The sequence below is a fragment of the Vespa crabro genome, chromosome 1, assembly GCF_910589235.1.
Source record: "Vespa crabro chromosome 1, iyVesCrab1.2, whole genome shotgun sequence".
Taxonomy (NCBI): Eukaryota; Metazoa; Arthropoda; class Insecta; order Hymenoptera; family Vespidae; genus Vespa; species Vespa crabro.
In genome coordinates, this window is record NC_060955.1 from 21,027,383 (window position 1) to 21,051,439 (window position 24,057).

The following is a 24,057-nucleotide window of genomic DNA, read 5'->3' on the forward strand; positions in this document are numbered from 1 at the left end:
AAATGTGAGCAAAATAAAAGAAAACAAAAAATATGTGATGAGCGTGTAACAAGAAGGGCAGAAGAAGTGAAGTAAATAAAGGCCAAGTAGAAGAAAAAAAAAAAAAAAAGAGAGAAAGAGACAGACATGCATACAGACAGAATGCAACGTAGAGTCTTGTTAGGGGAAAAACAAAATTGACGAATTATTGATAAGATGAGAATAAAAAATATGTAAAGAAATCTAAGAGAAAATTAAAAAAAAAAAAACTGATTTCTAACGAGAAGAATCGATGAATTGAAGAAAAGAGAAATAAAATCTGATGAAAATCGAAGAATAAGAAGATAAAGAACAAGAAGAAGAAGAAGAAGAAAAAGTATAAAATAATTATATAACGAGAACGATCGAATAAGTAAAGAAAAGAAAGAAAGAAGAAAGAAGGAAAGGAGGAGGAAGAAAAAAAGCAAAAAAAAAAACAAGAGAGAGAGAGAGAGAGAGAGAGAGAGAGAGAGAGAGAGGAATAGAGAACTCGATCAAAGTAGAAAGAGTAGAAAGTTGAAACGAGTATGTAACGAGACGGGGGACGAAGAACTGAAGTGATGTGAAGTGAAGTGAAGTGAAGAGGAGAGAAGAGAAGGAAGAAAGAAGGGAGGAAGAGAAAGAGAAAGAGAGAGTTGATAAAAAAGGGCAGATAAAAAAAAAGGGAACGAAAGTAGAAGAGGAAAGAAGAAAACTCTCGTCGATGTGCTTGGTAGCACGCGGGGGTTGATTTTAATAATCCCCAGGGAGGAGGAATACGCTCGTGGATGTGACCTTTATGAAATGCTACACCCTTTGCCAGGACCTGATTGCAGTTCTTCGTAGGCCACAGACACACTCATTCACATTTTCTCATCTGTATGTGTGTGTATTCGTATGCTGTGTATGTATATATATATATATAATATATATATATATATGCATACATATTCGTCGAGATTTGAGAGAGAGAGAGAGAGAGAGAGAGAGAGAGAGAGAGAGAACAGAGAGCGGCTGGTGCGCCATTGTTTCTCGACATACGCGCGCGTTTAATCCGTACCTGCGAGAGGGTAAAAGGGAGGAAGGGAAGAAGAAAAAAAAAAGGGAGAAACCTAGACTCTGTGTATCCGGCGGCATCGTGTCAGAAAGAAGGTAAACGTAGCAAACGCTTGCGCGCTCTGAAGAGAAAAATAGTGAGAGAAAGAGAAAGAGAGATACTCGTATCAACCCCCCCCCTCCCCCCCCCGACGAAGAGTTTTCTCTTCGTCTCACCAAGAGAGAAAAAACGTGAAAGAGAGAGACTTCGTCAATATATATTTTTCGAGAAGAAGATAGATATGTAAAAGAGTATTACCGATCGATTCAAATGTAACTACTACTATATGGATGCCTGCTGCCGCTGCTCCTGCTGCTTTCGTGTTATATGATCGTATTACGTGAGAAATCGATCTCTTTTTCTCTTTGTTATCTTTTTTACATATTTTTTTTTCCTTCTTTTTCGCCGAATAATTTACATCTTTGTTTTCGTTTTCTCGAATCGAATACATATCAGGTAGAAGGGGATAGGTCGTTAACCCTTCAATGTAAGATTTTTTTTTCCCCCCTTTAGAAATTATCATACAAAAGTATTTTATTAATTGTCCAGTACATATTGAAACGAAAATAATTAAAAAATAAATAAATAAAAAAAATTATTTTATATATATATATATATTTTTTTTTTCTTTTTTAGATGAAATTTTAAGAAAAAATTGTAAATTGTGTTGTGTATATGTTACATTGCGCATTCCACATTAATATGTTATGATATTGCATGTTATGATAACCAAATGTTATTTAAGGATTAACTCTCCACTATAAATTGTTTTACTGTTATGGCTCTTAAAACGTTTGAAAATATTATCTTTGACTATATCAAAATTGACTAGTAAAAATATAACTCAATCATATCTTATATATATTAAACTTTCTACACTCACTCGTTTCACTTGGCAATAATAATAATAATAATAATAATAATAATAATAACAACAATAACAATAATAATGATTATAATAATAACAACAAAAATAATAATAATCGGACAAAAAAATGTTGCATTTAACACGTTGCAAAATATTACCTTTTACCATATCAAAAAGTTGACTTGTATAGAAAACGAAAGAAGTAATCGAACGTTTTCTTATTTGTAGAAAATGTTTTACCCTCGCGCGTTTACCTTCATTAAAACAATTAGCGGAAAAAAAAAGTAGAAGAAGAAGAAGAAGAAGAAGAAGAAAAACGATAGATACGTTATTTTCAATTATGATTCCACAAAAATAATATTATAAGAACAGATTTAGTTATAAATGCGCATAAATATGGAATGATTCAGAAAAAAAATTATGAAAGATATTTTCGAACTTGTAAGTATACTCGTAACACGAGTTACCTTGAATTTCTTTTCATTTTATCGTCCGTGTCTTTTCTCTGATAAGAAATAATGAAAGGCAGAAAGCAACGTTGACGAAGAAAAAAAAAGAAAAAAGAAAAAGGAAAAGAAAAGAGGGGAAAGAGAAAAAGAAAGAGAGAGAGAGAGAGAGAGAGAGAGAGAGAGGGAGAGGGAGGGAAGCAAAACGAAACGAAAGTGTAGCTGCTATTTTACTCGCTTTCGGTCGAAGAGCAACGCCGGAAGAGACGGCTTCCGGAGCACGAAGCCGCGAGCGGAAATTCATAGCGATAAGACGATAGAACTGAACGAAGAACACGCATTCTCCGGAGAAACGTTTTCTCCTACTTGTTTTCTATTCTATCCTAAGAGCAAAGCCCTTACACAAACTAACACATCAACTGACAATATTTTTACAATTATTTTATAAAAATAACATATATATATATGTTTTTTTTTCTTTTTCCTTTTTTTCCTAAAGAAATCACTTAATTAAATTACATTAATTGTTTTAGATAGAATAAAAATAAAAATAAAAAAAATATATATATAAATGAAATATATTCATTGTTGTTAATGGTTAATACTCTGTAAGAATAAACATTTATACAGAATGAAAAATGAGAGAACAAAAATAAAAAAAGAAAACATCAGTTTTTATTAAAAAGCTGATATTATCTTTTCTGTTTATTTGCTGTGCGAAATAAGAGAATGATGTCAAAAGAAAAATGATAATGATGATGATCATGATAATAATAATAATGATAATAATAATAATAATAATAATAATAATAATAATAATAATAGCAACAATAATAATAATAATGATGATGATAATGATAATATTGAGAAATAAAATATTGCCAAAGTTTGTACTTTGTACTTCATTTTAATTGTTTCAATGGAATAAAAATGAACAAAAAAATTCATTTTTATTAAAGATTGATACTTTATAAAAGTTATTAATGATAAAGCCAATCAAATAAAAATATTAAAAAATAAAATAACGCGTAGTTATGTACTGGTAATAATTCAAGTAATAACAAATCTAACAAGGAAAATAAAAATAAGAGAGAGAGAGAGAGAGAGAGAGAGAGAGAGAGAGAGAGAGAGAGAGAGAGAGAGAGAGAGAGAGAGAGAGAGAGAGAGATTATAAAATAGAAAGAATTAGATTCCAGAAAATGATACGATCATAATTCAAACGCCAAACACGACTTTCCAAGAAATTCTGATTTCACGATAATACCGTGTTCTAGAAATTTACAAATATCATCAAAATAAAACGGGGATACAAATCTACCATAATTGTAGAATAATCCGTTTAATTATTAACATAAAAAGTATAGTATAAGATAAGACAAAATTAACTCGAGATGAACATAATGGAAGCTTGTTAGCCAAGACAGGACAGAATTGTCCTTTCGTGAGAGTCCAATAACATGATGCCTTCCAAGGGAATGACGAAAGAGACAGAGACAAAGACAGAGACAGAGAAATAGAAACTGGACAGATAGACAGACAGACAGACAGACAGAAAGAGAGAGAGAGAGAGAGAGAGAGAGAGAGACCGGTTAGAAATAGAATAGTTTGCATTTGCAATGATTCTTTTCTGCCACGAAAAGATCTTTTGTACTTTGGTCCGACCTTGACTAGGTATATAATACATGCATGCATGCATGGATATATAAATATATGCATACATACATATGTATCTACAATACTTAAATGTCTCGTCGAATCAAAAGAAGACATCGTTATCATTGGACGAGAATCGCCTAAATGGCCGACCAACAACGAGTACCGATATCATATCTATGATACAATAGGGAAAAGAAACGTCGGCTACTATGCAGCACCCTCGACCCATTTCTCCTATTCGTTTATTTCATTTTTCTTTACATTTCTTATTTTTTTTTTTTTTCTTTTTTTTTTCTCTCCCTCTCTCTCTCTCTCTCTCTTTTTTCTTCCTTCAAACGATTAAACATTCAGGAAATTTGACGAAATTAACTTTATCATTACGATTTTTGAGGTCACCTCAGTTCTACTATAGTATTATATGCATGCTTCTTCTCTTCTGACCTCGACGAACTAACTTTCCCCCTTCCTATTTCCTTCTTCTTCCCCTTCTTCTTCTATCCCGTACTACCTTCCCTTCCCTTCCCTTCCCTCCCTCATGGTATTTTACTTTTTAACACGGAGCACGTATGCTGCCAAAGGAGAATGTAATAATCACAACGAGTCGAGTCTTATTACCCAGAGAGATCTCGCATTACCTCTCCAAGTTAAGGGTGCCAATGAGATGGAAGTCGTTCCTTCCCTTTCTCTATTCTCTACGTGTACATCATATATAAGTATAATCTCTTAGTATAATATTTCTATATATATATATATATATATATATATATATATATGTGTGTGTGTGTGTGTGTGTGTGTGTGTGTGTGTGTGTATGTGTGTATACCAGTAATTAGATGAAAATAGCTTAACAAGGGTTTCTTCTTGGAACGAACATTTTCTTTTTCTTTTTTTCTTTTTTCCTTTTCTTGAAATTCGTTCTCTTTTTCACCGCTACTTACAAATATATAAATACATACATATGTATATATATATATATTTTTTTTTTCGAATGTTGTTCAACTTGAGAGTTTGGGAAAAACAGGAAGCTATAAGAATATACGGTAAATGAGAAGCGAAACATAAAATGTCTTATTATCTTCTTTTCGTCGAGTTCAAAATACTTAAGTTGTTACGATATTATATGGTGTCTTTAACAAAGAAAAAGAAAAAGAAAAAAAAAGGAAAGAAAATAAATTAAAAAAAGAAATAATTGCATACGAAGTATTGCTTTCCTTTGTTCAATATGAATCAATTATATATATCACTATAAGTAAAATGTGTAAGAAAAAGAAAAAGGAAGAAAAAAAGAGAGAGAGAGAGAGAGAGAGAGAAGAAAAAGAAAAATAATTTGAAGTATCGTTTCATTTAAATTATATTTGAATCACTTTAAATCGCAATAAGTTAAATTTAATAAGTATTTAAATTTTCTTAATTCAAATCTAATCCTTCGAAACTATTAATATCAACAAATATAACAGAGCTATAATCGAATAAGAAAATAAACGTGAAATGTAATAAAAGAGAGAGAGAGAGAGAGAGAGAGAGAGAGAGAGAGAGAGAGAGAGAGAGAGAGATAAGCTAAAATCTATAGCTATCAATCTAACCAAAGATAAAGAAAAAAAAATTACGATTCCTTTCGTCTAAAGACATATCTCTCTCTTTCTTACACATCTAGTTTATATGAATACGAATAGGAAGAGTTATTATATCGAATTTGTACCTCCCAAAGGAATATGGCGGTACTGTAGAAATTCGTGACGGCACTACTGTTATCAAAGTATGCCGATAGCAACGACAAAGTTATGACACTCGATACGATGATATACCGATAACGACGTTCTATACCCATAAATCAAGTTACGAGAGTAAACCGAACACACGTCTCTCTCTCTCTCTCTCTCTCTCTCTCTCTCTCTCTCTCTCTCTCTCTCTCTCTCTCTCTTTTTCTCTCTCTTTTTCTCTCTCTAAGCGATCGAGAGAACAATATCCAACAATTTATCTCTTCTTTTCTTTGCCCGATTAATTTTTTTTCTTTTTTTTTTTTTCATCTTTTATTTTTCGTTTTTCTTTTTTTTTCTCCATTTTTTAAACTAATAAAAGTCAATGGAATTTGTAAACTTTCATTATTATATCTTCCACGTAAATCTCACTTATTAAATTTTTTATTTATAAGAAAAACTATTTATTTATAAGTCGCATATATATATATATATATATTATTATTTTTTTCTTATCTCATTTAAATCATTCATTTTTATTCCAATTTCGTTCTCTCGTTATTATTATTATTATTATTATTATTTTGTTTTCTCCTTTGTTATTATTATTTCAATAATTAAAAACTTTCAGCTATTTTATATACATTTGCCCCTTCTTCTCCGCCCTTTTTCTTTCGTTTTTCATTTCCTTCGTACACATGACATTAATAATAATAGTAATAATAATGATGTTAATGATGATGATGATGATGATGATGATGATGATGATGATGATGATGATGATGATGATGATAATGTAGTACAACACGAAGGAAAACGATTTGTTGCGTGCCTTACAAAAAATTCCTTAAACATTTTTAACTGGACGATGTGAATGAATTAGCGATTCAGAGTACTTAACGAGAGAACTTAATAAGAATATCACATATTATTTCAAGACGATCATTGTCGATTTATTTGAAAAGCAAAAAAAGAGAAAAAGCAAAAAAGAGAAAAAGAAAAAAAAAAAGAAGAAAGAAAAAAGAAGAAGAAGAAGAAGGACAAAAACGATTTGGTCTTCATTCAATATATTTTTCGTTTCGATCTACCTTGTCGTTCAAGTTTGAATTATTTAAAAGTTACTTTTCCGAAGAAAAAAAAGAAAAAAAAAAAACGCGCACATGCATAAAAACTTGCGCTTGTATGTGTATAAACGCGATGTACTTTGCCCACATTTTTTTCTTCAGAAATAATTTCCTTCGTGCGTTTTTGAAGGGAGTCGGGGGGAGGGCGGAGGTGAGGGACCTTCAAGAATAACGTTTAAGAAAAATTATGTCATTTGATATTTCAAACGACTTATTGTTAAACCACTTTCATAATCACCATCTCATATATGCATGTACGTAAAAAAGGTAAGAAGTATTATTATTATTATTATTATTATTATTAATATTATTATTATTATTATTATGCAATTTCAAAGAAAAATTTTACTGCAATATTCGACGCAGCAAAAGAAAAGTACTATCTATCCTTTACCATATCTATCTTCATATCTCTTGCAAGCGTGTGCATAATAAAAGCAAAACGGACGAATTCTTTTTATCGCGACTACTTGAAAAATGATCTCTCTCTTTCTCTCTCTTGTCTAGCTTACGTCAAGCCTACTCTAACTAACGTCAAAAAACGTTTAGATAAAAAATTTCGATGTCTTCTTCTGACTTCAAATCGATTACAAAAAAGAAGAAGAAAAAAATACCATTCGAATTCATGGATCTTTAACGACAACGTAAATTTATCGATAATAAAAGAAAATAGATATTTGATTACTCTTTATTGAATGTTAGAGAGATCTCGTTACAAGGAACGATAGTTATTTTCGTCCTTGAGCTTTGGACTATTAAACATCGGCAACGTAATCTAACGCCGATCTAATGAATTCCTAGAAAAAATTAATTGCCTATCTCTCCCCAATGGAATTCGTTTTCGGCGAAACTGTCCCTCTCTCTCTCTCTCTCTCTCTCTCTCTCTCTCTCTCTCTCTCTCTCTCTCTCTCTCTCTCTCTCTCTCTCTTCCTTTCTCTTCGTAAAAGTCTCATCGCAATTTACGTTAATTACGTTTTTTTTCTTTCTCTCTCTTTCGAATTCTCTTACGTGATTTTATAATTTTATCGAAAAGATGGAGAAAGGAACCAAAAAAAAAAAAAATAAAGGTCAATTGTCAACGAAAAAAGTTTTTTTTTAAGAATGCATTAACGAAGAATTGATAACGCGAATTAAAGTTTATTGATCTATTAATAAATAATATTAGATAAGAATGTGACGAGTATTATAAATTTCTTTTTTCCTTTTATCACTAGATTTAGCGACCAATCAAAAAAAGAACCAAAAGGTTTATATCGTTATTATAATAAATATTTACTTACAATTTTATTGAAATATTTCCTTCACTCACGAGACATTATGAAAATATTATTTTTCTATTATATATACCTACATACGATCAATTTTATATTTTATATATATATGTGTGCGTGTATTTATTTTTTCTGAAATATATATATATATATATATATATATATATATATATATATAAAAGATATATACTTGAATTCTTTCCCCACTAAAGATAACCATAGACACTTCAATTGTTCAATATATTCGCTGTACCTTAAAAGTGACTATAATTTTATCCAAAAAAAAAAAAAAAGAAATTCTACTTTTATGCCATAACATTTTAATAACAACCAACACACACGATTCCATCTATATTAATTTCATAAAACTCGAATGAGAAATCAATAAATTAATCTTATTAATTTTCATCACATTAAAATGAGAAATTAATAATTTAGAAATCAATAATATAATAAAATATAAACAATACCAATAACTAAAAAAAAAAATAATAATAATAATAACAACAACAATAATTAACCGATAGATTTAGTTCTAAATTCAATGATCCATAAAAAATGTTTATAGTGTGCGATGGATGGAGAGAGGGAGGAAAGAAAGGAAGAAGAAAAAAAATAACTAAAAAAAAACAAACAAACAAGAATACAAAAAAAAAGTCGAAGAGGAATACTGAAAGAAGTAAAACTTCGATCCTCGAAGAAAAATTCGAATAAAATTTTGTTTCATGATCGTCGATCGCGTAACTGCAAGGAAGTAACACTATCGCTTGAAGAATGCACGCGTCAGCACGATGCAGGAATGCATATCGGACAGAGGAGACGGCGGCGGATAGCACGTTTCGTTTCCACGAAAATATTTCTTACAAAGTTCTTTCGAGACTCTTTTTCTTTCTCTTTCTCTCATCTTCCTTTCTCTCTCACTTTCAAGGAATCAACGAGGAAGCGAAAATTCTAATGAAACAAATAAAAATTATGCAATTATTCATAGTACTTTGCTTTCTTGCAACAATTTTTTTCACACGATCGTAAGACCCGAGTAAACGGAGAAAGTAATTCCGTGTCTGTATATAATACATGGCATTATATATACTTGGTGGCCCACGTAAATGTCAACTTCAATGAAAATGTCTGCGATGTATGTTTTATTACACAAAGGGGGCCCCATCAGTTATATCATTTATTCTACCAATTACCGTCAACAAGATCAGTTAAATTTTATATTGGTCAGATAGTTCAGTTCTTTTCGATATTATTTTTTTTTTCCTTTTCTTTTTTTCTCTCTCTTCAAAAAGCATAAACAAGATATAGTTAATGAAATTTTACACCAGTCTGATAGTTCAATACTTTTCAATATTATCTACACGAAGAAAGAAAGAAAGAAAGAAAGAAAGAAAGAAAGAAAAAACAAATCATCAACAAAATCAATTAAATTTTATAATTGTACAGCTATGCGCTTAAGTGTAATAATTCGATAGTTATATAATTTTAGATAGTTCTCTACAATATCACTTACAGTATTATTTATTAGAGAATTATATAACATACATATTTCTGACTTTTATATTATAATTAATAATTAGAGAAATATTAACGTGGTGCCAGTTACATGTACTATTCCGTGTGTGAATATATATATATTCAATAATACATTTATACATATACATATATAACAATATTATCTACACTATTATTTATTTCCGAATTATATAACATACATATTTTTGACTTTTACGTCACAATTAATAATTAGAAAAATATCAATGGAATTTAAGTTACATGCATATATATATATATATATATTTATATGATATATTATATAAATAAATAAATATATATACATATATTTATTTACTTATACACACACACACATACACTATATGTATCACATCTTGTTTATATATATATATATATATATACACATACATATATATATATAAATGTTTATTTATTTATATTTATATACGCACTATACGTAACGAAGCGTAACGGCATAATCGCCTTCTTTCTCTAATTGCAAAAGTTCTCCCGGAAAATTTCCACGTCGATGTGACGGAATAATAAACAGAAGCATGTAAAAAATCGCGACGAAAGAAGAACGAAAGTAATTAGTGGCGTTCGCGGTGGTGGTTCTCGTTATATCGCCGAACCGTGCGAGAGTACAAGAGCTCAGCCGCGAAGGATCCTTTATAGTGTTTTCTCTCTCTCTCCTTCTCTCTCTCTCTCTCTCTCTCTCTCTCTCTCTCTCTGTACCCCCCTCTCTGTACCCCCCTCTCTCTTTCTTTCTTTCTCGTTGAACGCTAAGCACGCTTCTAGGGTGCGGCCTTAGCAAATAAATCGTGCTTTTAGAATCAAACGATAGCGATCATTTAATCGGCCTGTCGGCCGATGTAATCGAAGGTGCATGCATAGAACGCATAAATTCAATACCTAAACGCAATTCGAATACCAGCGTCATGAGTATCACGCGTGCCATTGGTGCTGCCAATGAGAATTATATACATACTATCTGTAATTTCCTTGCAGTTAACGCATCAATCCAATCTTACAATACTTCTTTTATTATTATTAAATTGATCCGATAAATAACTCTAACAATTCATAATAGTTCATTTTTAAATAAACATTACCATTGTTTTATCAAAACTTTTGAAATTACTTACAAGTTTAGCCATATTATTATATCTATCATTCTTGTTTATTTGATAATTCAATGTAAAATATATTTAAAATTTTGATATTACTATTGGCCAATTTATTATCATGCTAACGTTATTGTTCGTTTAGACGTTATTTCGTTTTGTTTAATTCAAATATTAATTATCGAAAATACCAAAATTGCTTAAAAGATAAATCATACATATTCTATATAAATATAGTGTAGTATTTATATATATTATATGCATTGATAATTATACATTTTATATATAATACTATACTATTGTTTATCTTACATGTTTTCATTATTATTATTATTATTATTATTATTATTATTATATTATATTATATTATATTTTTTTTTACATATAACATATTAAGAATTCTGAAATAATTTATAAACTAATCCAATACACAACAATATATACATATACATACATCCATACATATACATATATATATATATACATACATACATATACATATATATGGGTATATATACATATATAAACCTACGTAATTCAAAATAAGACACTCATTGTCAGTATAATATACTGCGAGAAATCTTGTTGAAACTATTTAGTTGACGGTTTGTTCCAAACCGCATCGTATGTGAGCCGAGGTGAGCTGAGGTGACTCGACTCGAGCGATAATTAAATTTCCAACGTCGAAGAAGAAAAGATCTACTCCCTAAGGCATTTTCTGCAAACGAACGAACGAACGAACGAACGAACGAACGAACGAACGAACGAACGAACGAACGATCGAACGAACGAACGAACGAACGAACGAACGAACGAACGAACGAACGAACGAACGAACGTACGAATCAACAAACATACGAACGAACGAAATAGAGAAAGAAAGAAAGAAAAAAAAACAATCCTGGGTAGAGGAAAAAAAACGTCAAAACATTGCTACGTAATAAAATATAGGTAAACATATAAATAATGTTACATACGATTTAAGAACATTAATTTACGAATCGAACTACCTAAATGCTATTTATCAGTAATGATCAGCATATTTGATCATTGAGGATCGGCCAAAAGAAAAATAATACGCGCGAGTTCTTTAAAATATTTCAAAATTCCAATCAAAATCAATTATTTCAAATACATCGAGCTATAATATCAAGTCAAGTTAATTATCATGTTTATTCGGGTCAATTATCATAATGATCATTCGGGTCAATTATTTTTCTACATATTCGAGCGTTAAAAGCTTGTAAATAAATCTTTTTTTTTTCTTCTTCTTCATTTTTTTTTTTTTGTCCTTTCTTTCATCACTACATTCAGATATCTACAACGATCGGACGACATAATTACGTTCCTTTGAGAAAAACAATAATAGATCTCATCAGAAAATATTTTTTTCCTTAATTCGAATCTATCATCTGTTTTGGATGTAAACAACGTTGAAGAAGAAAAATAGATCGAGGAAAAGCAAAGTGAGATTAAACGAGACACACATAAAGAGGAAGAAAAAGAGAGAGAGAAAGAGAGAGCGAAGGAAGAGGGGGGAGAGAGAGAGAGAGAGAGAGAGAATGTTACACAGTACCAACAGCTGCTGTTGTATCGCACCTGTGTGTATTCGAACGCGTAACGAAATAATTTAGGAGAGTGAAATGATAATCAAATTTTAACAAATGGAAAGAGCCTAGATAGAGTGAGAAAATAAGATATAATGGTAGAAAGAAAGAGAGAGAGAGAGAGAGAGAGAGAGAGAGAGAGAGAGAGAGAACAAGTAAGGGGTGAGAGTTCTCTATTCTTGGTATAAAACAGTGTGCGAGATGTTCGACCGTACTTCCTACTAATTTTTATGATACCGAAAGAGAAAGAGAGAGAAAGAGAAAGAGAGTAAATGACGTTATAGAGGAAAATCATTACCCGCATCGTTGAGAGAAGGGCCCAGCCAGCGAGATAATTAAATTTCCAGCTATGAACGCTCGAGGCGAAACGACGAGAGAGAGAGAGAGAGAGAGAGAGAGAGAGAGAGAGAGAGAGAGAGAGAGAGAGAGAGAGAGAGAGAGAGAGAGAAAGAGGTTTAGGACGATGAAGAAGAAAGAAGAACAGGAGGAACGAGAGGAAGAGTTATAGTCAAACTGCGTCTCCCCCGCGTCTTTCGTCATTACGGATTAACTCATGGTATATTGCGTGTCTCTATCGTCCACGTTATTCATCTCTATTAATGAAAGACGATAAAGAGAGAGAGAGAGAGAGAGAGAGAGAGAGAGAGAGAGAGAAGGGGGTTGAGAGAGGAGGACAGAAACGAAAATGAATAATTAATATCGACTTGAGAAAATTATCAGCTGAAAATGAACTCGAACGAACGATCGATCGATCAATTAGATACACAATTTTTCTTTACTTATTTTAATTTTTCGTTAGCGCGTATCCTATTGATAACAAAGTAGATAATTATATAGGATATCAAGTTTGGTTGTTATCGAAAGGAAACTTGTCGTCCATTCTCTCTTATCTACATCCGGATATAGTTACAAAGTTCTCTGAATCATTTTAAAATTCTCTTCTCCTCTGATCGACAGAGAAAGAGAAAGAGAGAGAGAGAGAGAGAGAGAGAGAGAGAGAGAGAATCAGAAAGAACGATAGAAAGAACGGTCTTCGTTTAAAAAAACAAAACATTATCCGAAAAATCTGACTCGTTATATTTACGGCCTTTCTTATTTTCCCTCTCCCCCTCTCCCCTCCTCCTCTCTCTCTCTCTCTCTCTCACTCTCTTATCATTGCACATCGTAAAGGAAGGAAATTGTTATCAAAATTGCTTTTGCTAATATCGATCGAAGGATCAATGGCCTGTGTGTCTTAAACGTAAAAGAAAAAAAGAAAAAGAAAGCAGAGGGAAAATAGAAAAAAAAAAAAGATAGAAAAAAAAGAAGAAGGAGAAGGAGAAGAAAAAGTGAAGTTAATGGAAGGATAAGAGAAAAAGAAATATCTTTGTAGTATATTCGCGTGTTAAGTATCGCTCATATACGTACGCGTATGTTGGCAGTAAGATAAGGTGGATTCTATTGCACGGCCAGAATCTACGTGGTTATGGCGAACCACCATCGTACCGCGTATTATATATATATATATATATATATATATATATATATATATATATATATGTATGTATGTATGTATGTATGTATGTATGTATGTATATACTCTCTTGTGTGCTGTGATCACGCCATATGAGTAACAATCACGATTTATGCACATACTAACTCGCTAAACAAAGTTGAGCATTATATCCGAATTGCTTCGAATAAATATTTAAATATGATAATTATACGTACCAATTCATTTTTATTTATTTATTTATTTATATATATATATATATATATATATATATTTATTTATATTTTTCTTTCTGTATTATTTTTATTTTTTGTAGACGGTGTCGTCATGCGTATAATAATCACTCGTTATATCTAACAAAAATGTAATTCCTTTACGTAAATTTATTTCGGAATAATTTTCATTGGAATAAAATCCTATCCTTTTATAACGAATATATACATACATACATACATATATATATATATATATATATATATGAATGTATAAATAGAAGTTTATTCATTATTCTTATTAGTTTAACACGACATTCGAAGTTAACTTATAACTAAATTCCTCAAAATTACTAACTCTGATTACAGTGTCGAGAGTTAAAAGAGAGAGGAAACGCGTCACCTCCTCCTTCTCCTCATCCGCCAGTTCCTCCTCCTTCTCCTCTTCTTTCCGTTCGTTCTTCTCCGTCCGTGTCATTCGATATTCGTTCAAAAAAAAAAAAAAAAGAAAAAAAAAGAAAGAAAGAAGGAAAGAAAAAAAAACTTTTCATTTCGAATGCACTTTTACGCGGGTCGAAAGCGTTAATTGAAAACAAAAGATATGGAAACGAAGTTAAAGCCATCCGCGGGAAAACGTCGCGACGCCTTCTATCAACAACAACGACGACGACAACGACAACGACAACAACGACAACGACGACGATGACGGCGACGACAAGGATTCGATACACGGAGCCAAAGCTTTTGACGTACTACACCCGCATGTCGGAAATATTGGAAATAACGGCATGTCAGTACGGTGTACTTTCGCGAAGCTTATCGAGAGCATACGTTATGGGTAACGGCTTTCGCGCGACACTTGTATTTCAAAAGAGGAAAAAGGAACTGCAATCCGTTTGGCAGGAAGATACAACTGTTCTCATTAGTTACACGAACGTCGACAATGATTCTCTTTTGAAATAGACGACGACGACGACGACGACGACGACGACGACGGACAAAGGGTGATCGATAAATAAATAATTTCAAAAAAAAAAAAAAAAAAAATATGAAGTAGCACGGGGGGCAACGTTCGTACGAAAAATCTATAATCGTAAATCCAAAAAAAGAAAAAAACAAGAAAAAGGAAAAAGAAGAAGATAATAAGTAAAATAAATCATTTCGTACGAGATAATAGTTGCTTAAGGAAAAATATTTCATTTTGAGGAAAATATATATATATATATATATTTGTAGTTACTACTTTAGTATCATTCGAAAGAGAACAAATCTCCGTCTCGAATTTAAATATGGACTTGTAGAGAAACAAAACAATATTTATACGGTAAAGAATACGTATAAAATTTAGCATTCGAAAAGATAAACAAGGTCGGGTAAAAAGTATACAAAAAGAACATACGTGTATCCCTGACTATCTTATTAATGAAAGATGACGAACACATTGCGCACGATAAACTAACGTTTATTATGGCGTTTAAGCGATAAGTTCGCTAAAATGCCTTTCTAAAGAACCAGATCTCTCCCCTCTTCTATATATATATATATATATATATATATATATATATATATATATATATATATATATATGTACACGTACAAAAGATATATTACATATACACATGATATATATATATATATATATATATCGTTGAGCTCAATAGCAAGTAAAGAAAAAGGAATGATACAGATAAAGTTCGAAAGATCTACTTTCTTTCCCGCTTAAAACCAACTCGATTGGGAATAAGCACGTTTGGCATACCTTGTCAGCCGCAAGTCGTGCAACTAAGGCCTCCTTCAGAGGTCCCAACCAATGATGGGCCCCGACGAAACGCTTGTTCAGCAATTTCGTGTGCGGGGCTGCTTGCGCGTAAACGGCCTCCAGTTCGAGCACCACCATATTTCACGCTCCTCGAACCCTTAACCTCTTCTCTTCTCTTTTCTTCTCTTCTTTTCTTTTCTCTTCTGTTTTCTCTTCTTCTTCTTCTTGCTTTCTTTTTCTTGTTTTTTTCTTTTCTTTTTAGTCGTTACTCCACGAAAAAGGATTTCACAAAGGCAGTATAAGTAACACAATGGTGCACACTAACATTTACCCCTCCTTCGTTTATTATAATGCTAATAATAATAATTAATAATAATAATAATAATAATAATAATAATAATAATAATAATAATAATAATAATAATGGTGATAGTAGTAATAATAATAATAATACTAATAATATAACACTCTGAAGATGAGGATTCTTACAGAAGTCACAGACACGCCTTTACACTTTTTTTTTCTCATAAAATATCTTCCTTCAAGACGTCGTTTTCCATTGTATTCCAATCATATTAAATCGAATGACCCCATTATGATCGTGCGATCAATTTCTCTTTGAGATTCGCTATTTCGATCGTAAGGAAAAATCGTTGAATCTTCTTCGATAAAATATCATCTCGCGTTCATGCACCACGTGGATCGTCCACAACGATGACGACGAGGACGAAAACAACGACAACGACAACAATGACGACAATGACGACGACAATGACGACAATGACGACGACAACGCGTGCATACACCGATCGTCGATTCTTTCGCACGTCTTCGTATCAACTGCGTGCCTTTCGCGCGTTAGCTCGCTCTTTCTCTCTCTCTCCCTCCTTTTTGGAATGTACGTATGCGTGTGTAATACACGAGAAGGATAGAAAGATTGAGTGGGAGAGTTAAGGACTAGACGGAAGCGATAGAGTTGTAAAGAGAGAAGAAGCCGATGAAAGGAGGCACGTATGTATATATATATATATATATCGAAAAAAAAAAAAATAGTCTCCTTCGCACTGCTCGATAAATCCTAAGAGAACCTCTTTCACGATCGCAAAACCGATTATCGGAACCCACTACGTCTCCGTGTGTCTCGTGTGTCTTCTGCGTTCGCTCGAACCAACAACGACGACGACAACGGCGGCGGCGGCGGCGGCGGCGGCGGCGGCGGCGGCGGCGGCGGCGGTAGACCGCGCGCGCTTCGCGAAAGCCGGAACAGGGAGAAAAGAAGGGGGTGGGGGAAATAGATAGACGAAAGAGAGAGGAGAGGAGAAAGAGAAAAAGACAGACAGACAGACAGAGAGAGAGAGAGATGGAAGGTAACGAAAGAGAAGTATAAATAAGAAGGCCGGTTCTCCGCGCGAGCCGTTAAGTCCAGCGTGATCCGGGCTTAAGCCGCGCTCGCAACGGTTGCCGCATAGAAAGGCAGTTGAGAACTGACTGCTGCCTCCTCTCCAGTCTCCTCGCTCCCATGGCCCGAGCGCTTTGAGTGACGCGACTCGACGCGACGCGACGCGAAGCGAGGCGAGGCAAGACGAAGCGAGGCGAGACGAGGTGAGGTGAGGTGAGGTGAGACGAAGCGAGGTGAGGCGAGGTGAGGTGAGACGAGACGAAGCAAGGCGAGGCGAGGCGAGGCGAGACGAGACGAAGAGACGTAGTGGTGTCGGTGTGACGGTTTCCCCCACTCCACCCACAGCAGCCACGACCATTTCGCCCTTCGCCGTCACTACCACCACCACCACCTCCACTACCTTACCACTACCTATACAACACATCGCCCCACCATCACATCAATGCTACGTTACGCTACTCTCCCACTTCACACTCACGTACAGATAATACATATTCGCGTATATTCTATATCGTACGTGTGTACATAGGTGCACCTACGGGACCCATCGAGAAATACGGCCCTGTCGCCCTCGGAAACTCCTTCACTACTACTACTAAACCATTAGCATTACTATAGCACTACACCACACCACCACCACCTCCTCCACCTTCTTCTTCTTCTTCTCTTCCTCCCCCTTCTCCTGCTCGACGCCGCGCACTTCTCTTTTCTTTTTCCCCACCCCATCCCTCCCTCCGCCTCGAGACATGCACCTCTTCAGTACAGGAGGACACGACAAAGCGGAGGGCTTCCTGTATCGTCGTCGACGTCATCGTCGTCGTCGTCGTCGTCGTCGTCGTCATCGTCGTCGTCGTCGTTGTCGTTGTAGTCGTCTTGGGACGAAAAGAAACGAGACTTTTCAAATTTTTCAACAAACACTATCGGATGAAAATGAATGACACGTCAACGGAAACGGACAGTCGGTTATAACTTTTCAAAAGGGAGAAAAAAAAAGAAAAAGAGAAAAAGAGAGATATAAACAAATTAATAAGAGAGAAGGATAATAAAAAAAAAGAATTAACAAATAAAAAGTTTTACTTCATCCGCTATGTTTGGATTATTTCTTTTTTTTTTTTTTCTTTTTAAGCGTAACGCTTTTAATTACTAATCAGGTCGCCAACTTTTATTTCCGTCGGCAAACTACTACTACTACTATTACTACTATTACTACTATCACTACTACGATTACTATTTAATCTTTCTCCAGCAAAGACCAAAATAATCATAATAAGATTAGTTAGGAAAAATATTTATACTTCGAAGTAAACGCATCATTTCCAATAACGATAACGATAACGAACATTTGATTTCGTCATCTTGTCAATAATCGTTATCAGTATTTCGATCTTTCGAAGATCCCACATCCAGTTTTTTCTCTCTTTTCGTTCACGAATCTATTAGTAATAACGAATGATATATACCAAAGTTGGACAAGACACAAATAGAGAGAGAGAGAGAGAGAGAGAGAGAGAGAGAGAGAGAGAAAGAGAGAGATAAATAAGTACATAGATAAAGATAGAAGCTATTCATTTCGAGCGTCGTTCCTTCTTTACAAAATCAATGAAAAAGACCATATGCAAAGAGAGAGCCCTATACTCCAACTTTCAACCACCTGCGTTCGAACGACAGACGAGGGTGAGATAAAGGCGTACAAGTTTTGCGAGTTTCAAAAAGAAGTTGACTACCACCTCACGTACAGCAGCAGCAGCAGTAGCAACAGCAGGAGTAGTACACGTCGACTCACCCTTTTTTTTTTTTTTTTTTTTTTTCCAATAGAATCTCCCGAAGGTATATGAGGAGGGAGAAACACATCGTTGAGAATTCTGTCATTCAAAGTAATGCCAAGCGTATATTTCTCCTAGTCTGATACGATGATACGATTTTCGTTAATGAAACGTTACCATATAGAAATAGTTGGAGGTAAATAGTACGATCGATAATTACTGTCGCCGTGAAATAATAAAAAAAAAATAAAAAAAATAAAAAAAAAATAAAAAGAAATAGAAAAAAATCGAGAGAGAGAGAGAGAGAGAGAGAGAGAGAGAGAGAGAGATCAAGCGTTATCTATCCCACTCTACCGATAACGAGGAAATACGATAATAATGCGAGACGAGAAAAGAAACAAACGAAACAAAATAAAAAAAAAAGAAAAATATCTATCCTATCGAATTTAATCAAAATAGTACAAACAAGTAATTAAGTATAGGCGAAGCTTCAAGAACCAATTACATTTACGAATTACATGCTTCAAACGATTCGATCCGAGGAAAAAAGAAGAGGATGATCTCGCCGAAAGATATTCTCTTCAAACGACATTATTTCCCTCGTCTTTCGAAAAGATAGTAGAAAGGGGTAGAAGAAGAAGAAGAAGAAGATGAAGGAGGAGGAGTAGGAGGAGGACAGGATACGGAAGGTGGAAAAGATAGAAGCCGAGGACTCTCGGAGAGAGCAGAGATAAAAAGGGGAAAGAGGGAAGGAGGTAAGGGACAGAAGGAAAGAGAGAGGAACCCCGCTTGGCGTTTGGCACGGCTTTAATTGGCCGTGCCTTAATTTTCATGTACGCCGTGCTATCTCGAGGGTTCTCAGGGACGTTGAAGAGCCGAAGGACCGTGAGAGAAGAGGAGAGGCCGAAAGGAAGAGAAGAAGAGCGAAGAAAGCAGAAGTGCAGCAAGAAGGGGGGAGAGCGGAAGGTACAAAAGAGAATGAGAGAGAGAGAGAGATAAAGAAAGAAAGAAAGAGTGTGTGTGAAGAGAGAAGAGGGGGAGTTAAGGGGGACACTGGTAGGGAGAGAAGGGGTAGTAGATGGAGTAGAGAGGAGAGGGGAGAGAAACGGAGCCGCTCTTTCTCGCGTAGCCGGGGCATATTGTCATCGTCCATAGCCAACAGCCTATTGTCTACAAGCAGCTTCCCCCTTTCCCTTTTGCGACCACATATACACCAATATGGCGACACATAGAAAGAGACAGCCACAAGCGAGAAGATCAGAGCGAGTGAGAGAGGTACTGGGAACGGGGAAAGGGAGCAAGGGACGACGACAACGACGACGACACGACGACGACGACGACGAAGACGACGTTGACGACGTACCACAGGGATAGAAGATTCAAGAGAAGCGAAGAGAGAGAAAGACACAGAGAGAGAGAGAGAGAGAGAGAGAAAGAGAGAAAGGGGGAGAGAGAGAGAGAGAGAGAGAAGGAAGAAAAAAGAAAACTCGTTCGTTCGTTTTCTACCTTTCTTCTCAACTCGTCGTTCGTCCACCACACCACCAAACACCAACACCACCAACACCACAAACACTACATATATGTATATAATATCTTTCGTATTTCTATCTCCGTCCCGCTGACTGTTTTACTCGTTCAGAAACATCTACGAGTAAATATATTATATCTAAGATTAGAACGAGGTAACTACGATTGAAAAATATCTATCTTTTTTTCCGAATGCGCGCCGATTTTAGTTGAATGTGTCTTGTCGTCGTCTTCGGCAAATCGCGAACAGTGTCTCGTCTCTCTCCTGACGATTCTGTTAAAGGGGAAGGAAAGAAGCCACGTTCGTTTGAAACTACTTCTCCTCCCTCTTACCCATCCACCCACCCAATCCAACTTCCCTCCGTCCCTTACCGTTCTCTCTCACTCTCTCTCTCTCTCTCTCCCTCTTTCCCTCTCTCTCTCTTTCCTATTATTCTCTTCACTACTCTTCGAAACGTTACTACTATACAACACACCTTACAGTCTAAATCGTTGCTTCGAACGAATAAGAGAAGAGAAGAGAGAAGAGAAGAGAAGAGAGAAAGAGATAGACAGACAGACAAATAGACAGAGGGGGAGAGAGAGAGAGAGAGAGAGAGAGAGAGAGAGAAACGGAAAGAGAACGCCGATTAATCCTCTCAACGAGCTGCTTTGTATCACGAAACCGCGGGAAAAAGAGAAGTATTCTCTAGATAATAAAATCAAGCCGAAGCAATGCACATACACACAGGACACACACTTTTTCTCTCTATTAAGCTAGTCTGATTTCGTGAAAGAGACAGTGACAAGACGATGACTACGACGACTATTACGACCACGCGCCTGGATAACACACACACACAACTATATTATATACATACATATACCATACTCGTGCAGGCAGAAGAGCGAAATCATTGATTCACCCCTTCCGTCTTTCTAACATTAAAAATCGTCCTTTTATCGTGTTAGATATGACGACGTTTCGATAAGAATTTTCAAAGGCGCACAGATTTTCTTTCCAAAAAATATACATTTCCGATTGGATTTTATGGAGAGGCCGAGGGGGGGGGGGAGACGAACGTGAAAATCTTTGTCCAATCTTTTAATCTTACAATCGCCGTGTAACTTCGAAGTCGCACACTATTTTTATACTTTTCCTTTCAATTTCATTTCATTCTTATAGTCAATATAGAAAAGTAAAAGAAAAAAAGAAAAAAAAATGATTGTTCTTTTATAAATATAAATTACAATCACGCTAATTACCTTCTTATAGATCCGAATAAAAATTTGTTTATGAATTATATAATTATATATAAAAAGTAACAAAAAAAAGGAAGACAATTATCATGCAAAGCGAAAAACTAGTCTCAAATTTAAACGAGATAAAAGACGAGGGAAAAGGGAAGTGGAAAGAGGATGGGTGGTGATGGAGAGGGGGGGGGTTGCTTGTCGAATCACTTTGACATCGATAAGGGTCAAACAAACAATGAAAGTTGAGAACCGCTGAATACCAAGGGATGGACGAACACGCGAACTAGCGTGTTACATACTCTCGAGCTCGTTTCCCCACCTCCTCTCTTTCCCTTTCGCTAGCAACCCTAGTGAAACACGCTAACGCTTGGCGCACCCTACAATCTCTTATTATAATAAAAATGTTCACAGGAGCGATGGCTAGGTATAAAAATACTTGGCTGGGACAGGCAGGCAGGCAGGCAGGCAGGCAAGCAAGCAGGCAAGCGCCTACCTCCGGACGCAAGAGTAACACCTATGACGTTGGCACGATAAAAGCACGAGTCGGGAAAAGCCCGTTAAGACTCGTACGGCGCAAGCTCCAAAGCTACTTTAGAAAATTTTAGCTTTCGAACGGAGAGAGAGAGAAGGGAGGGGGGGGGAGAAAGAGAGAGAATGATAAACGCCGGAAATCGAAAATACCTATTAAAAATGAACGCGAAGAAACGTTCGGATCCTAGAAAGAAAATCAACAATCGTGTTTTACATTTACTTGTAAAAAAAAAAAAAAATGTAAATGTGTATAAGTAATTCGCAGAGTAAATTCATTTTCAAACATAATATTCCGAAGTAAAATGGGTTTGGCCGATCGTTATGATGACGTTGATAATATATATTTATAATTAAAGTCCCACGGGTTTTATAATGTCACTATTCTTTTATATATATATATATATATATATATATATATATATATATATATCCCTTAAAAAAGGTTCTTTCAAGAGACATGTACGAGCCACATTCTTTCTATCGATATTACTTCTTGAATCGTTCTTTGAATAAACTATATATAAAGAAGATATTGTTACTAAGTTGCCACTCATAAAGCGCCGGCATTCGGAATACCGCAGTGACCCGGATTGAAAGACATTACCATTTTCTAGGCGAGGCAACGTCGCTTGTTCAAATTAGTTGAATTACATTTTCTAATATCTAATCATCGCAATTAACGTATAATTAAAACGCATGTTTATTTAGAGATGTGCGTGTATACTCAACGAAGTTGTTTCATATCACGAGAGTAACGAGTAAAAAAAAGGAAGAAAGAAAAAGGGTTCGCTGTTGCGTTTTTATTTATCAACGCATCGTCGAGAGAGAGAGAGAGAGAGAGAGAGAAAAGAAGAAAAAGAAGAAGAAATATTTAAAATGGCTCGACTTTTGCCAAATCTAGCACTTGGTCACGGATTTCAGTATGTTCCCTAGTATTAGTCTACGAAGAGAGTCCCATATATACAACGTCAGAAGCGAGAAGAAACGAAGGGTTGGAGGTGAAGGTGGAGTGGCCACCTCGAGTTAGTTTCTAGCCTAGATTCGACTTCGTGGCCGATCCGAGATTTTAATTAGGACCTACACCGCGTGCGCGCCCACCCACGGAGAGAGAGAGAAAGAGATATAGATAGATAGATAGAGATAGAGACAGAGAGAGAGAGCTACTGCGACCGTTCTTCTCAGACTAATGATCTCTCTTTTCATTAATAATTCAGCCTGGAGTGTCGTCTTCAACATGGAACGCAGAATATTGTACTGGTAATGATGCCAACCGCGCTTCGCGACGCCCATTGTTTCTAAATACTCCTGGAAAAAAAAAAGGAAAGAAAGAAAAAAAAAATCTTCCTTCGAAGGTATCAAAAATGATTCGTTTCTTCGTTAGAATTTTCTCGTTTCTTCTTCACTGACTTTCTCTCTGATTTCTCCTTTACCGACAAATCAAACGAATGTTCCTAACACCATCATCATCCATCATCACCATCATCGCTGCCTTCCACCATTATTACCATTACCATCATCATCAATTATCAATCATTATCGTTTTCGCGAACGATCAAATATAAGAAGAAAGAAGAAGAAGAAGAAGGACTAACGACCTTGTAAGATGTGCGTACATAACGACGATTATGTAAAGACATACCAAAAATATCTTAGAATGACTGACAAGCTTTTGGCCTCATATACCATCATCATATCTCTTCGGTATGTTTCTAGAGTTAGCAACCGAATTCGTCGTAAAGT

General features: G+C 34.9%; 1 protein-coding gene and 1 long non-coding RNA gene across 5 annotated transcripts in view; one reads left to right on the top strand and one right to left on the bottom strand.

Moving 5' to 3' along the window:
• LOC124428641 (maternal protein pumilio) overlaps window positions 1-24,057 on the bottom strand; it is a 65,013-nt gene that overhangs the window by 21,976 nt on the left and 18,980 nt on the right. The gene's annotated exons all lie outside the window — the stretch shown is intronic.
• On the top strand, window positions 16,002-22,639 carry LOC124428704. 2 transcript variants are annotated; one of them, XR_006943261.1, is made up of 2 exons: window positions 16,002-17,481; window positions 22,198-22,639. It is a non-coding gene; the product is annotated as an uncharacterized LOC124428704 (long non-coding RNA). The 2 variants fall into 2 exon arrangements; XR_006943259.1 differs by having other exon boundaries at window positions 16,002-17,466.